This window comes from Ovis canadensis, chromosome 13 (genome assembly GCF_042477335.2).
Source record: "Ovis canadensis isolate MfBH-ARS-UI-01 breed Bighorn chromosome 13, ARS-UI_OviCan_v2, whole genome shotgun sequence".
NCBI classification, from domain to species: domain Eukaryota; kingdom Metazoa; phylum Chordata; class Mammalia; order Artiodactyla; family Bovidae; genus Ovis; species Ovis canadensis.
This window is the reverse complement of record NC_091257.1, coordinates 93,404,539-93,410,544: the sequence shown is the minus strand read 5'-3', so window position 1 is coordinate 93,410,544 and position 6,006 is coordinate 93,404,539.

Below are 6,006 nucleotides of genomic sequence, written 5' to 3'. Positions count from 1 at the left end.
CTGTTCTTCAAATGAGGAAAGATGACACAGAGAGGTTGAGCAATATGCTCCAGGTCAGACAGCAGGGAGGCCATGGGGGAGACGTGCGAACCCAGGCAGTCTGGCTCTAGAACCTTATACCTGTATGGCCTAGGGTTGTGCAGATGAAACCAGGTAACCTGTGCAAAACAGACAGTGAACCATCATGAGATGTTTACTGGTGTTATTATTACCGTTGTTGTTATTATTTGCCTGATTGGTTGCTCTTCGCCTCGCTGAGTCTTATTTCCCTCAGTTGCTGAAAAGTCTAGACAAGGCCTGTCCTGGCCCCTCCCCATCCCAAGTGTCTCCCCATTGCACCGGTTCCTCGGCCTCATCTACACCCTCTCCAGTGGTTTGCTCCTACACAACTCCCCATGGGATCTTCCCAGAGAATATATCCACTCAGGCTTCTCCCCTGCTCAAACCCTCCCATACCCTCAGGATAAGCCCCAAACTCCCTACCTGGCCCTGGCCCTAATCCCAGCAGACCCCTCCCTCCTGGCTCCTAGCCCCTCTCATACTTCTGAGACCAAGGGAGAGCGGAGTTTTTGTCTAAAGACTTCTATTTTCCAAGAACCACAGAGACAAAAATCCAGCTCCCCAGATCTCCTCCCTAGGGTCCCGTTCCTCCACGCCAGTTTTCCAGCTCTCCCTCCGAGTTCGTTGGTTGAATAATAAAAAGTTCCCAGATCCATTCCAGGCCCTGAGAAAAACTGGCCACACCCTTGGCTGTAATCACCTGTCAGGAGTTAAACTGTGTCCCCTCTCCACCAAAAAAAAAAAAAAGAGAGAGAGAGAGAGAGATGTTTAAGTCCCACCCCACCCCTCCAGACCTATAACTATGACCTTATTTGGAAATAAGACTCTCCTCGTGGCTCAGATAGTAAAGACTCTGCCTGCAATGCAGGAGACCCAGGTTCGGTCCCTGGAGAAGGGAGTGGCAACCCACTCCAGTACTGTTGCCTGGGAAATCCCACGGACAGATGAGCCTGCCAGGCTACAGTCTGGGGTCGCAGAATCGAACACAACTGAGTGACTAACACTTTCACTTTCACTTCTTTATTAAGTGGATGTAATGAAACTAAGATGATGTTGTACGGGGTTAGGTTGGCTTTACCTCCAGTGACTAATGCCCTCAGAGGAAGGGGAGCAGCACACCCTCGAAGGAATAAAGGCAGAGAAGTGCATGTGAAGAAGGAGGCAGAGGTCACAGCCATGCACGGAGCCAAGGAGTGCCAGGGTTACCAGGAGCCTCCCTCTCGACGCTGGAAGAGGCGAGGAAGAGCATACTCCCTCTAGAGCCTTTGGGATTCCCTGGTGGCTCAGTGATAAAGAACCCGCCTGTCAGTGCAGAAGACCTGGGCTTGATTCCTGGGTTGGGAAGATCCCCTGAAGGAGGAAATGGCAACCCACTCCAGTATTCTTCCCTGGGAAATTCCACTGCCAGAGGAGTCCTGTGGGCTATCGTCCGTGGGGTCGCAAAAGAGTCAGACACGACTTAGTGACTAAATGGCAAGAGCGTTTGGAGGTAGCATGACCCAGGTGACACTTGACTTTGGACTTCTAGCCTCTAGAACTGTGGCAGAATAAACCTCTGGGTTCCCCTTGGGCCCAGGGCATCCCACACAGTATGTGGGATCTTAATTTCCCAGCCAGGAAGTGCAGTCTTAACCACTGGACCACCAAGGAAGTCCCGAATTTCTGCTCTTTTTAAACCACCCAATTTGTGGTAATTTTTTATGGCAGCCGTGCAAGCTCAGTCACTCAAGTGTGTCTGACTCTGCCACCCCATGGGCCCTGCAGCCCACCAGGCTCCTCTGTCCATGGGCTTTCCCGGGCAAGAATATTGGAGTGGGTTGCCATTTCCTCCTCCAGGGGATCTTCCCCATCCAGGGATCGAACCCACCTCTCCTGTGTCTCCTGCACTGGCAGGGTGATTCTTTACCACTGAGCCACCTGGGAACTGTACGGTAGCCACAGGAAACTAGTATATCACCCAACTGTGGGCACAAAGAGTGGGTCTCAGGCCCAGGGTACTGAAGGAGGTTGCGAAAATAACCTCTGGCCAAGTGGATGGTCCTGCCCTCATGGAGTCTGGAAATTTTCCTAGTCCTCAGGGACCACACAGCATACCTCACCTCACAGGGCCGTGTGGAGACTGAACTCTCTTTTCCTGGTCCTAACCCGCGCCCTCATCTACACACACCTTTGGCTATCTACCTGGCTGGAGATGGATGTTGAGGTTTCTATTAACAGAAGACTGGTTAAAGCACAGAATGAGACCGTCTATTTGAGGCAGTCTAGACAGGCCAGTGTAGTAAGTAGACACCCAGATTATGTTCCACTTCCATTTAAAAAGTTTTAATTGCACCCACCCGAAGGGAGAAGGAACGAAATGACCACGATGATAAAAGAACTCAGCATTTGGGATTTCCCTGGCGGTCCAATGAGTAAGACTCCGAGCTCCCCGTGCAGGGGGCATGGTTCGATCCTCGGTCAGGGAACTGGACCTAACACACAGCAACTGAACATCCCGCAGGCCGCAACTGAGGTTCTGCATGCCGCAACAAAGGTGGGAGATCCTGTGTGCCACAACCAAGACCCAGCGCAGCAGAATAAACAAACACATAAAACCAATACTAAAAAAAAAAATTGTTTTAAGAAGAAAAAGAATCAGGATGTCAATCCCAGCTCTGCCATCTGCTTGCTGTGTGACCTTGGGCAAGTTACTTAACTTCTCTGGGTCTTGGTTTCCTTTTCCTCAAGTCTGTTGTGAAGGTTTAAGGAGTCAGTCTATGCAAGGTACTCAGCACAGGGTCATAGAAGTGCCCCATAAGGATGGTGGCAATGATGTATTTCCTAGGGACACACACATGTTCATCACTCACTCAGCAAGGTTTCACTGGCTGTGCTCCTCCTGTGAGAGAGACTGGACAATGAACAAAGCAGACACCGTTTCCACTTGCACGGAGCTGATATTCTGGTGGGGAAGACACTCAAAAGAGAGCAGTGACGAATGAAATATTTGGGTGAGTGCGATGGCGACAAGTGCTACAGAGAAAAATAAAAGCACGGAATGTGAGAGGGGCGGGGCGGGGCGGGGCGACCAGCTGTGTGGCTTCTCTGGGGGCTGAGTCTTCCTGGCAGAGGAATAGCAAGTGCAAAGGCCCTGGGGTGGCAGAGGGTCCCTCATGGCTAGAAGGAGGGGGACTGGGGGAGGGGAGGGTCTAGGAGGTGCAGTCCCCCCTTGTGGGCCGAGGCAAGGGCTTTGGCTTTTCCTGTGAGTGAGATTGGAGCCATATGTGCATGTGAATATATGTGCTTATTTGTTTAACCTAGAAAGATGTCAACTAGGCGCTTCACAGAATCACAATGGAGACAGTAAGGGCATCGGGGTGGGGTGTGTGGATCACACATCCCTTGAGCCTCATATCTACTCTTTTCATTTTTTTTTTTAATGAAAGAATAAATCCCCATAACATTTGTGCAATTGACCATTTGAAAGCAAAAAAGGGCAAGGACCCAGATCTCTGTTCGCCAGAGCACGCCCCCATCCCAGCTCAAAGGACATCCATAAGAAAGCCACCGGACCACTAATGGGGCCCAGATGTGCCCAGAGGTGGCCCTGGCCCCAGACCTGCCTGCCTGGACACTCGCACGGAGTTCGGCTTTACAGCCAGTTTATTTCCTGGACTTGTTTTAAAGAAAAACCCAGGGGAGGATCTAAGGGCCTGGCCAGCCCCTTCTGTTCCCCACCCAAGCTCTCCCAACCCACAGCTCTGAGCTGCTGCCCAGAGGAGGGCAGTTCTTCCCTACAGTAGAAAGCCAACCAGTAAAAATGGAAGGAATGATGGAGCTAGAAAAATCGCCATTTGGCAACCACCATAGTAATAATTGATTTAGGCAGAAATCACCAGCGAGGGCTAAACCTCGTGGGAGGAAGCTTGAGAAGTAACAGGATATTCACGTGGTCCTGGAATGTCTTCCCGCAAGATACAGATTAAATACAAAAAGGGAGAAAGAGGAACTTTATCCACCTTAACCAAGTGGTCTAAGGTGACGTCACCAGGAATGGGACAGGCTGACGTCATGTGCCGCGTGATAACTTGCCCTGGGAAGGGCATGGCCCTACCACTGTGGTTCTGCCCACAGCGCACAGCCCAGATTTTAACCATGGGGAAGCATCAGAAAAGTCCAAACTGGGGGACATTTCATGAAAAGACCTGGCTTGAACTCTTCAAAAATGTCAGTCACAAAAGACCAAGGAAGGAGCTGTTCCGGAAGAAAGAGACTGAAGAGACAAGACAAGGAAACTTAACGCGTGATCTGGGTCGCTCCCCACCCCCACCCAGGAAAGTGCTGTGGAGAACATCGCTAGCACAGTTGGGGAAGCTTGATTGTGACTGTGGATTGAATAAGAGCGTTGCACCAATGCTGAGTTTCCCAATTTTGATCATTAAACTGTGGTCATAGGAAAGAATGTTCCTGTCCTTAAGAAATATCCACTTACATAGTGGCAAAACAGCATCGTTTCTACTGCCTCCTCTCAAATGGTTAAAAAAAAATAAAAGTGGGAATGTGTACCTGTGTAGACAGAGAGAGAAAATGCAAACTTGATAAGATGTTATTCTGAAGAATCTGATGGAAAGATTCCAGTGTATTGTACTTTCCTTGCAACTTTTGTCAGGTTGAAATTATTTCAAAATAAAAAGATTCAAAGAAATCTAAAACACCTGTCTCCCTTCTCTCTCCTAATAGTCTCTATCCGCCCCATTTCGCCCCTACACCCCCCTAGAGACCTAGGCTTTGATTGCTTTATTATAAATCCTCCCAGACTTTCTGTAGGCAAATGCAAACAAGAATGAAGACCATGCTCAATTCCACCCTTCTTCCCACAAAAAGGAGCATGCTCTGCATGTCATTTTTTTCCCTTAGCTAAATGTGGTTGAGTGGGGCGGGTCCACATCAGGACAGAAGAACTGTCAACCGTTTGATCCCCACTCCCGCCACCCAGTCCAACATCTTTTAAAAAAACCCCTAGGAACTCGCACCCACCAGCACTCAGGTATGCCTGGCACAGGCCTAGAGGCTCAGCCGTCACGCATTCTTCAACCCAACCTTCCCCGAGGCCTCCACCCCTCTGGGCCGGCTCAGCATCATCCCTCTTGCCTTGGGCCTTTCCCTGGCTCCCAGCTCTTGTTTCTTTTCCTCTTCTGACTTGGCTAACTCCATTCTCCACCAGGATGGGAGGAATCAGAGTCAAAGAAAAGCAGGCCTCATGGCTCGTCTGCTTAAAAGGCTCTGTGCCTGCCCTGGGGCTCAACCAGAGTCTGATTCCTCCTTGCCACCCACACAAGCGCTGCAGGACATGGATGGTCTCATCAACCCCACAGGATCCCCCCAGCCCCTCTCGGCAGGAGGACAAGCTCATTCCAGCCTCAGAGCCTCTGCACTTGCTGCTGGCTCCCGAGGCTGGAGCCCTCGCCTCCTCCAGCTCCACTGGAACGGGCTCTGGGCTCCGGCTCTCCGGGCCTTATCAGAGGGCGCCCCACCCCATCGCTCCGAAGCACATGCTCTCTTTAATTCCATCTTGGCCTGTCACTGTAGGAAAGCAGCTTGTTTATTTAGTCACTTGTTTGTTTTGTCTCCCCCACTAAAACATGAGTTCCCTGAGCCCAAGGACTGTCTATCTGTTCAGGGCTGTAACCCTGGGGCCTTGAACATGCGGGTCTCACCCAAACCGACTGCATGGACGTCCTTTTCTCTCGGGGGAGGAAGGCACTATCATCACCCTATTTCAGAGGCAGAAACTAGAGTGTCCAGGGGTCTGAGATGGGGAGAGCTTTGCTCCAGGGCCTGCGAGCCAAGGGGGTGTGAGCCTGGTTCTTGACTCCTGGGATAAAGGGAGTCTGGTACACCCTGGTTGAATGCTGGCTGGGGGTTCCCATGAGGCCCACCCCTCGGGGAGTGTGTGAGAACGATTCT